Source organism: Humulus lupulus, chromosome 5, assembly GCF_963169125.1.
Source record: "Humulus lupulus chromosome 5, drHumLupu1.1, whole genome shotgun sequence".
In the NCBI taxonomy this organism is placed as follows: domain Eukaryota; kingdom Viridiplantae; phylum Streptophyta; class Magnoliopsida; order Rosales; family Cannabaceae; genus Humulus; species Humulus lupulus.
Genome location: NC_084797.1, coordinates 151,351,920 through 151,363,558, shown reverse-complemented (window position 1 = coordinate 151,363,558; position 11,639 = coordinate 151,351,920). Strand labels below are relative to the sequence as shown.

Here is an 11,639-nt window from a genome sequence, read left to right as displayed (position 1 = left end):
TACTGTGGTCTATCGGGGTTGTTCTCCCATGGTGAGCGCCAATTCAATCACCCGTAAGGGTTGTATCGAGTCCACCATGAATTCGTAGAAGGAGGATTGACAGGGTTTCAAGTGTCTGACGCCCAAACCCATCTTCTCCAAGGCGGGGCGATATAAGATATCTATGGAACTTCCGTAGTCTACGAGGACCCGAAGCACCCGCATGTTGGCCAACTGAACTGTCAACACCAAAGGATCATTATGGGGATAGTGCACCCCTCGTGCATCCTCCTCTATGAAAGTGATTGAGTCATTTTCTCCCTTAAAGCTTTTCAGGGGTCGCTGCTCCAAACTCATGACACACGGTGGTGGACTCCGTCTGGCTTCTCTAGCGTACCTGTCTCGACCCTTCCTGGATTCTCCCCCAAACCCTGGACCTCCGAAGATCTTTCTCACCTCTCCTTGTATCTCTGGGGCTCCTCCTTGTGTCCGAGGTATCACCGGCAAGTCCTCTGATTTCTCCTTCTACCTTCTGACATATCAGCCCAGGTGTCCCCTTCAGATGAGGTCTTCAATTTCTTCCTTCAAATGGGTACATTCTGCCGTGGTATGGCCGATATCCTTGTGGTATTGACAGTATTTGCTAGGGTCCCTCATGGACCAGTCTTTTCTCATCGGTGGGGGCCTTTTGAAGGGAACCCGATCCTCATTTGTGAGGTAGATATGCTCTCTGGTGTCTGTCAAGCTTGTATAGAAGGTGTAAGTCGTTTGCCTATGGTCTCTTCCGCATTTGGTCCTTCTATGTTGATCATCTCTCGACCCTTCATACGCCCTCTTCTTCATCGCTCCATTCGACCCTTCATTGGCTGGGGGCTTTACATGGGACTCACTTTTTCCTGCCTTTAAGTTCGCATGGCCATCCTCCACACAAATGTACTTTTGTGCCCTCTCGTAGAAGTCATCTAGGCCAGTGACTTCCCTTTTGAGCATATTATCCCACAATTTGCTTCCCGGGCGCACTCCGGTTGTGATGGCCATTTTCAACTCTATACGAGTCAAGCTCCCTACTTTGGCTGCCTCCGTGTTAAACCTGTGGATGTATCCCTTTAGACTCTCATTTTCTCCCTGCTTCACATTGGCGAGGATGGTGCCCGGCATTGTGTAATCACGCACGGCATGATGCTGTTGGAGAAATTCATCAGAAAACCGCTGCCAAGACCTGATGGACCCTGGTTGAAGTCTCTTGAACCATTTTTACGCAGGTCCTTTCAATGTGACAGCAAAGCAATGGCACCTGGCTCCGCTACTAATCCCCCTTAACCTCATCAGGTCGTTAAACATGTTCAAATGGTACTTAGGATCTGTATTTCCTTAATAGGGGGTCATACGAGGCTCCTTGAAGTTGGCTGGAAGGCGAATGGCTTGGATCTCCTTAACGAAGGGCGATTCATGGTCGAACTCATCCTCGACGGCTTGTCCTTCAGATACGGTGATGATCTTGCTCTGTAGGCTTCTCATCTCTGTGTCTAGGTCTTGTCTCCTCTTTTTCAAGGAGTCTCTCAATGTGGACGGGCTTGCATCTCTTTTTCCTTTGCCTTCCTAGGGCGCTATAGGAGGTGTAGTCCTTTTATCCATCCTTTTCTTGTTGAGTTCCTCTTATAGATCTGAGGGTGTCCTCCTTGAGGTGACTTCGACGTCGTTATGAGGGCCAGCGTTGTTCTTCTGCTCTGGCCTCAGAGGCTGCTTCGGTGGTCCGGGACGTTCGTGATGCTTTGGTGGTCCACGATGCTCGTGCTGCTTCACCCGGGGGGTATTACTGGTGGAGAGTTGAGTCCTCCCATCATCTACTGGGACGGTGGTCTCTGCCCCCTCTTGGCCTCTCTCTTTTCACTTAGGGAGAGATATGTTTGACTTCCCTTGCAACAGGCCATTCAATACCTCTTGCATGTTCTCTAAGGTGGTTTCAAGCCTTTGGTTCTTGCGGTGCAGTTCACGTATCTCCTCTTCATAGAATCGAGACCTTGAACTCAAGCTCACGGAATGGACCCTGGGATGCTTGTTAGGTCTGTGCATCGATGGGCCCGAATCCTGTCGGCCGGAGTTTGGCACCTGTGGCAGCCTTGGGGGCGGGAACCCGCTGATATATTTTGCAGGGGCAGTTGTTGACCTTGGATGATTCTCATCTGAAGGGACGGCCGGGGATGAAGCCTCCCTCTCTACTTCGTGAACCTAGAGTTCCTTTGGGGCCTCCATATCTGGGCAGAGGAGGGTTCTTCATGGAGGCCTTCAGCTGATCTCCATCAAGGTGGACCTCCACCTCTCGTGGCTCTCTTAGTCGTTTAGAACGTCTTGGCATTTCTTCCTACCAGAACTAGTGGAAGAACAGTGGCTTGACACTTATCCTTCCCACAGACGGCGCCAAACTGTTAACGGTAAGAACTCATCAACAATACAAGGTTAGAAAACTCAAATTATATTGTGAAGGATAGTTGAAAGTAACCTGGAAAGAACTTGAAAGAAAATACAGAACAACAATGGAGCCAAGACCATATATTTCTTAATTGTTTTTCATACAAAGAATTTTCCAACCCCTTAACCTGAGGGGTCGAAACCTATTTATAGGTGGGATTTATTGGCCCCTGATACAAGTAGGTCCCAGGGACAAGGATGTATGCAGATATAAGGTCAGGGTAGTGGCTCAGGACATAGTGATGTCTACCCTGACAATGCCAAAATAGTGGTACAGGACATCGTACTGTCGACTCTGGTATATGGTCGGGGGTGCTCAGGGAGTACTTCCACCCTCCGTACAAGTTCGTACCACCACTACTCATTTGATGCGGATGACAAGGCCACACCTTTGTCCTCTTCATGATCGTACATCCCATAACTGTACACGTACCTTGTACCCAATCGTCCTTATCAATTCATGTTTGGCACCTAAGGATTATTTGACATACCCGTTTGGTGTTTTCAAGTGTTCTTTGTACGCATGCTGGGGAGGCTCCAAACTTTACATGTCATGAGTAGCCAAGGCGCGGGGGTGCCCCACTGGTGGCACCTACTTCTAGAAGGGAACTAGGGCCTCTTCAGCGAGGCACAAGATGATGGTGGCGAGACAAGGTGCACACGGGAGATACAGTGAGGCTGCACCCTCGCATGGCGAGAGGCCTTGCATAGCGAGGCTGGCCTACTGTGGTCACATGGAAGCGAGGCGAGGGACACGGGTGATGTAGCAAGGCAGCACCCTTGCATGGTGAGGGTGCCTCGCATGGCGAGGCTGGCCTGTTGCGATCGTATGGAGGCGAGGCGAGGGGACAGAGGATACGCAGCGGGGCAACACTTTCGCATAGCAAGGGTACCTCGCATAGTGAGGCTGGCCTGTTGCGGAAGCATGGAAGCGAGGCATGGGACACGGGAGATGCAACAAGGCTGCACCCTTGCATAGCGAGGTTGTCCTGTTGCGGTCACATGGAGGCGAGGCGCGATGTCTTGCGTAGACGCAGCGCGCGCGGCAGGCCAATTGAGGACTCGCACACAGAGAAGGTGACGTGCGCTCAGGAGGCCAGCCGAGGACCCTTGCATAGCAAGGATGGCAATCGTGTGGGTAACCGGTCGAGGACCCTCGCATAGCGAGGGTGGCTCTCTTAGCCCCACTCCTCCGATGCCATGTGACGCCCTTGCCCCTTTATGCATGTGGAGAGTAGCCAAGTGAGGCTCTCGCCCCTTCGTTCCACTAGCATGCGTCTCATAGTCTTTAAGGTGCCTTGTAGCATAGAGGTTCTCCTGAACGGAATTCACAAGGGAAGAATTCCCACATTCACAAGGGGTTTGAACCTAGGGGTCGGGACAATTCACTACTACAAAAAAAAAGGTTTTTAGGACTAGCATTGCGAGTCCTAAAAAAAAATTTAGGACTCGCAACGCGTGTCCTAAAAGATCCCGTTGGGTATCTTTAAATTAAGTTTTTAGGACTCTCTTTGCATGCCCTTAAAAATAATTTTTTTAAAAGAAAAATGCAGCTACAATTTTCATTTTGATTTAAAAAAATATGTCCCTTTGAGTATCCAAAATGTATTAAAAGAAAATACTAAAAAACGCCAAAAAAATTAAAAGAAATTTAAATTTCTCATTAACATGTATTGTAAGCTAGCTTATAAAATCTTTAAACATTTATCAATAAAAATAAAAATAAAAACAAACACATAAAAAAAAGTCAAACCAACTATATGTCCTAATAACAATCTAAATATTTCAATCTGATACTCTATTGATGAATCTTACAAATAATGTCACTCTAAAATTGTTCTAATTTTACATTATTTATAAAAGGACAAATCAAATGGTGCATGAGAAGTGTGTGTGAAGCTTGTCCCCTGAACAAAAATCATGAGATTGCAATAAATATAATCTAGGAAGTTCTCCTTAGCTGTCCAGTGGCATATACTGCCATTATCCCTTTGGTTTCTGAATCCATGTAAGACTGCAACAAAAATAATTAGAACATCACAAACCAAAACAATCGGCCTATAAGGAATAAAATTTTAAATATATTTATATACATATTGCAATCAAGTACTATTATCCAAGTACCTTTTTGATCAGGAATAGTGTGACTTAGGCTACAATGTTAGAATGTAACTGTATATTGTACATTATAGCATCATCTCATTTACAAATTATACTCTCTATTAGTGGGTAACTAAAAATCAACTTGGACTACAAAATCAAAAATCCAAATTCCAAATTCCTATCCTCAAATTGATATAAGACAGAGTCTATATACCTGCACTTCTTTATAAGGACTCCACTTTTTTACTTCATCCCATTGACCTCAACTTCTATAACCTAATTTAAAAGAAAAAAAATAAGTCCTTTTTAATTTAGTGAAAAGGTACCACTAAGGAAATATTATAAAACAAAATACATAATAAGGGTATAACTTATCACCTCAGAAGGTCCAACTAGCCAGTAATCAGAAAGAAGTAATAATAACCATTTTAGCTACCAAAACAAACACTCTCTCACACATTATCATAGACCTTATATGGGATAAATTTAGGAACATAATAACATCAAAACCCACTTGTTTCCATTCTACAAAACCACACTCAGTTACACTGTTATGTCATTTTAAACCTTAATAGGTTTCTAATATCCCAATCTAAGCATTTGCTTCGATCCAAGCACCAAATCTTGTTCTGCATTCTAACAGTCCAACCTTTTGATATGGAATGAAACAGGGAAAGAGAGTTTAGAGTTTGAGTACCTACATAATCATAGCTACCCAACCCAAGCATTGTAATGCTATGAACACAACTTCATAAAAACAATATCAATTTTAATGAGACTCTTGTTTGAAAGTGTTATCACATCAGTTGATCACAGTTAAGAATGATCACAGCTATCTAATCATGTTTTTAGCAATAATATAAATAAATAGAACATATTTTAGGTAATACATAGATACAATTAAATAAATGATTAGATAGTTACTTCATTAATAATATAAGTGAGTTATTATATACATTATATGTGTAACTAATTCACTATGCAAATGCAGTAATCTACTCATCACTCAACCCAACCTAGCCTATTTACATAATCATACTAGTAATTTTTAATTCATACACTATGAAAATTAGGCTATAAGTACCATGTATTTAACAAAATGTATATAGATTATTATATAAGCTCAAAGCCTAGCTATGGTATCAAATATACATACATATAGTGAGAGGCATGTGATTGAATTTGGGATATGGCAGTCCTACCCTGATTCCTTAATTTAAAGAAGAAGAAAAAATATTGCCATTCTGTTTTAGCTATAGTTAAAAAATATATGACTCAATAGATCTAGTGAGAATGTTTACGATGTAGGATTATCAAATAAAACTTTTGTCTGGAATATTTTTGACGGTATGAGATAGGAACCAAATCTAGAGAAATACCAAACAAATAACATTAGCCTAAAATATGGAATATTATTGCTGAAATTGAAAGAAATACACACATATAAAGCTCACCACAATTCACTGCACATTTCGTACCCCTTTTCTCACCCCACCCTTCCCCACATTTATATAATGTTCTAACAACCAAACTTACCACTGCTAACAATCTACCCATTCCACTAGTGACAGTAGCATGATGGTTTTAAACATGATGGTTTTAACTCAATCTAACTCTTAATTCAATTTAATTAAAGTAAGTTATACATCTTTTATAACTAAGTTGCAAAGCAAGAAAGTGTTATGACCATGTATTTCATATTTAACTCAATAATTATTACCTTAATTCAAGACTAAGGACTGGGTGAGTTTAGAGAGTAATTACCAATCTGAATGGTTATAATCCCATTGTTGTAGCCGATGTCAAGACAATTTTTGCCTTCAAACCATTCTTTCTTCATGACCTTTAGTCTAGGATCTTCCTCTCTGTCCTGACCTAGCTGCAACATTATATACAAACAAACTAAACATCATCACTATTTCACAATTATTTTAGGGACTTTAGTCTTTCAAAAACTAATACTCCCAAGCATATCATAATTAATGCATTGCCCATATAACCAAACAATAAGTAAAGGTTCAAAAAATAAAGTTAAAGAGCCAATTGGGTCGTAGATATTTTTCACCCTAAACCACTCCACGATTGCGAAAATCTGGATAATATTTATATATATCCCAAAATGTGTACTCTTGAACTCAAAAATGTATACAGAACAATTACAAAAATTAAGAGAGAAAGGGAAGAATTACACGGTAGCCATAGTAGTTTCTGTAGTTTCCGTAAGGGAATATCTCTTTGTGTTTTTTCTTCTTTTGTTCAACTTTCTCTTCGCCTTTTCTCTTCTCCACATTAATTTTTTTCTCTCTCTTTTCTGAATTTTCATGTACACGGAATTGGACTAGATTATAAAAAATAATATTAGAATGGATAATTTTGAATCCAATATTGTGTTTAGTAAATGACAACATTGAACTAATTTTAAACAACTACATATTAAGTTTTTAAGGCTTAAAACAAGTTAAAATTGTTTAAAAAAATATATTATAATAAATCAAAAACATTATATTAAGTCAAAGCATTACAAAATTCAATTCTCCAAAAGATTATTGCTTTTCAACTGCTTAATTCAATTCATGTTTATTGAAAAAATGTTTATACATAAGGCCAAGCTTTTGACATAAAAATGCAAAGCAAAGAAGCCTGGTCAAGAGGTAAAGTTTTGCTGCTGCTACTAGGAGCATAAACCACTCCTGTAATCAGACTAAATTATCACTTGAAACTAAAATTGTAATCCAAAGCTATTATAAGAGTCATGTATAAAGCTTTGAACCCTGCTTCCGTGGCAGTAAAAAGCTTTACACACTTGACAAACTAGCAACTTAAGCTCTTGAGAACAATCCCAAAATATTGCAGTCAACCTCATTCAAGTATTCATTCTCCATAAACTCAAATGCTTTTCTACATACTACTGAAGTCAAGCCAACAAGATGTATTCCAATATAGAAAATAGTAGCTAAAAGGCATAGAATTCATCATTCTTTTGAACCAGATTGCAAATGACAACATAACAACCATTAGCACAGTGTCACTCTGTCTTCAAGTTAATGAAGCTACAATGCAAATTAGAGATACCCTAAATTTACAAGAAAATCTAGAAAGAAATGTATATTATTGTTGATTCATAAAGGAAAAAAATTCAAATCTCTCCTCTAATGTAAAATAATTATATGTCTCAATTGGTAAGACACCATATTAATTATATTTGAAGATTTTAGCGTAAATATTATTGGTTTTCATTGTTTCACAATTCAGTTCTTGAAACAAAATTAACAATTAAGTACTCAAGTTTTAATATTATTTGTTTGTTTTCACAAAATTCTTAAGTTTTTTGTTTAAGAGTTTTTTTTTCTAAAAATCTTATATTTATTATTTTAACAAATTTAAAATCTCATTGACAAAAGTAAACTATATACATATATTTATATTATTTTACCTATGAGGAAAAGAGAACAGAAAGGTAGAGATTGAGGGCCCAAGAAAAACTCAAATCTGAAAAGAAAAAAATCAAGAAAATCAAGACAAGATAAAATGCAAATGCTTATCTTTTACAAATATGCAAATATGAGACCCAAAATACCAATCCCACCAACAAACAGATTAGCTTATGCTTATATATATATTTATATAAAACTTAAATAAGAGAGGAAAAAAGAAAAACAAAACATATAATAAAAACTTACCTGCTGAAAGAGGGTCCTCGAAGGAGAAGTATTTATATATATATAACCAAAATAATATAACAGAGGAAAAAAAAACAAAAGAACCTGCTCAAAGGGGGTCGAAGGAGAGTGAGATTTAAAAAAAAAAAACACACAAATGCTAAGCTCTTACCTGTTGTACCTGAAGGAGAGCGAGAATGGAGGTGCTTGAGGGAGCTTAAGGGAGATTCACATACATACTCGGTGAGCCCAAAAAAATTGAGAAATGGAGAAAACAGAGATGGAGAAATGAGGGAGAAAAAGAGAAAGTGATAGAGAAAGGGAGATGAGGGGACAAAAGAGAAAGGGAGTGAGGGGACGAAAGAAACCTAATAGTAAAAATCCCCAATTTCGAAAATATTATAGTGTATTTATCAAAGGGAATATAGTCCTTTGGTAACTGTGTTTTTGCAAAGTATCATTTTGGTAATCTCTGTTTTCAATAATACTCATATGGTACCCTGTATTTTAAAATCGTACATATTTGGTACCATAAACTCAGATTTGATAGATAAAATTTTGTCAATATGACCAAACTGTCATCAGTTATATGTAATTAAATTTAAATTTGTAACTTACATAATTGACAGCAGTTTGATTAAATTGACAAAATTTTATCCATCAAATCTGAATTTAGGGTACCAAATATGTACGATTTTAAAATACAGGGTACCATATGAGCATTATTGAAAACAGAGAGTACCAAAATGATACTTTGCAAAAACATAGGGTACCAAATGAGTATATTCCCTTTATCAAATTTTACTTAAAAGTTTTTAGGTCTCAATTTTGGGACACCTTAATACTCTTTTAGGACACCTAAATTAAGTTCTTAAAAGTCACCACTCTTAAATTTTTTATTAAGGTTTTTTAGGACTTACATATATTTTTAGGACTCTCATTGTGAGTCCTAAAATGTGATTTTTAAGGACTCTCAATGAGAGTCCTAAGAACTTTAGAGACATTTTTTAGGACTTACATTTAGGTGCATGTTCAAAAAAGGTGTCCCGTAAAGTGTATTTTGTAGTAGTGATTTCTACTACCCGGCTTAGTAGAAGTTGAGGTCCCGGAGGCTAGTTTTGTTCCTTAGATATTTTATTTCTAGTTGGAAGTTGATGGATATCAATGATCCTTGTGACTAGGTTTATGGCCGAGGTTCGAGGCTAATGATCGTGCTCGGAACTAGTTCGCCTTCTCCGCTCGGAATCAAAGGTAAGAAAACTGCACCCGGTTGTGTGGCTATGTTGGGACTAAGGGTTCCCTATACTTGTATACCATGTTGTATGCTTTTATTATGCCACATAAGCATAAAATAAACAACCTAAGAGTGCCGGAATTGATATTTGCGCACAGGACGTGGCTCGGCCATTGGTAGCTTAGGTTAACTATATAATCACTAAGCTCGGCCTAAGTGAGCCAGAGTTAGTGGGATAAAGAGAGGGTGTGGCCTAAGGGCATCGACCCTAGATATTGTATGATATGTTTACTATTGTTAATCTGATGATTATGGCATGTTGATTACCTGCATGGTAGATTATTGATTTGTTGATTGTTATCTCTGATTATGTGAACAATATGGTCTACTCAATATCTGGTTAATGTTTTGTAAATTATTTGATTACTGTTATTGGTTATGCTTTGTATTATGCTTTTCTTGCTAGGTCTTGGCTCACGGGTGCTACGTGGTGCAGGTAAAGGAAAGGGTAAGTTGGACCTACCCTGAATTGGAGAGCTTTGGGGGCGGAATATACATAGTCAGCTGCTCAGCTACCACGGCCGAGGGATGATATAGGGACAGGAGAACTTAAAATGCCTATTTTTTCCATTAGAGTGGCTTGTGATTGTACATAACCTTTGAAATTTTGTAAACTGTTCTTTAACCCTGTTTTTAGGATCCCGTGTATCAAACATTTATTTAAATGAAATTTAACTTTTTATGACCAAAGTCTCTTAACCCTAGTTCGATTATGGTTTAGTGTCACACTTTTAACTTAATGACTTGATTAGCCAGTTTGGCACCTTTATAAACACACAGTGTAACAGTCTTGGTTATTCAGGGCCTTACAACTTGGTATCAGAGCAGTCTAGGTTTAAGGACTGGCTGGAGATGTACATTCGTTGCTAAAGACAAGCTAGAGTTAGGGTTTCGTAATTGTGTATTCATGTGTTATATGCTTAAGTGTTTGAAAAGAACTATGACTTCTGTTCTCTGTTTGATTACACTACAAGAAAAAACAGTATTCATAACACTTAAAAACTGCTAACCAGGAGTATTGATAATAGTTCTGAAAACGCTAACATAGCCCTTGTTATTAAAAGTCCTGTCTTTTCTATAACAGTATTTGAATGTTATGTTCGATGTTATCTTAAACTATTCAATAACACATTTTTAGTTGCCATAATATTCAAATAATAACATTTAGTTAGAGTATTTGGTTATAAATTTAGAGTTTAATCTTATACTTTATGCATAACACTTTCCAACTGTTATGAAAATTGTTATATTTGATCATTTTATAACGTTTTTAGTTCATTCTATTATATAAATCATAACTTTTTGTCCCAATTATAATATATGATACAAAACAACCATAATTATTGTAAAATCTCCCAGTAATAACATTTTGTTATTTTGTAGTATGCATTTTTAATTGTTGTAAAAAGTTTTTATTCTTGTATTTTGATTAAAAAAATCACAATTGATCACAAGTGTAATATTAAATAGATCAAAAAATTTAAAATATTCAATATATATGATAAACCATGAGTATTTTTACATTTGAAGACGAAATACTTCAAACCATGACACTGTCCACTTCAAAAGTTCTTAGTTTTAACTTGAGTTTGAATGCATACATAATAAAATTCTATAGTCTTGCACATCTTTTGCTTCAAAAGTAAAAATCAGAAACATAACAATATACACAAAAAGTAAACCATGACGCTTGCTCCACCCTCCAATTCGTCATCCATTCCATTGTGCACTTGTCTTTGTTGTGAGGTTGATTTGCTTAGCTACACAAGAGTTTAAATAATTAATGCTTAAACTTAGAGTTAATAGTAAACTAAAAGAGTACAAAAAGAAAGAAAGTTAATAATCTCATTACGACTTTATAAGCTGGCCATGCAATTACACTAACTACAGCACATAGGCATGAAAGATTGAAGATACTCATTAGAAAAGTTAGCTCAAACATTTTATGATTATGAAATGAAAATGCAAATGATACACCAACCAAACATATAAATATATATATAATACAACAACTAATTTATAAAGAAAACCCAATAGCATAGACATGTGAACTAGATTTAGATCAAATATAAAGTTCCAAATAACAAGAGCAATGAATTTGCCATTTTTATTGTAGATTTCACCACTGGACAATT

General features: G+C 37.4%; 1 long non-coding RNA gene across 1 annotated transcript; it reads right to left on the bottom strand.

Annotated features, from left to right (window-relative positions):
* Positions 1-4,088: 4,088 nt before the first annotated feature.
* On the bottom strand, positions 4,089-8,585 carry LOC133777752 (uncharacterized). The gene is made up of 4 exons (XR_009868798.1): positions 8,383-8,585; positions 7,985-8,040; positions 6,316-6,430; positions 4,089-4,462 (listed from the first exon to the last, which is right to left on the bottom strand). It is a non-coding gene; the product is annotated as an uncharacterized LOC133777752 (long non-coding RNA).
* Positions 8,586-11,639: the final 3,054 nt, after the last annotated feature.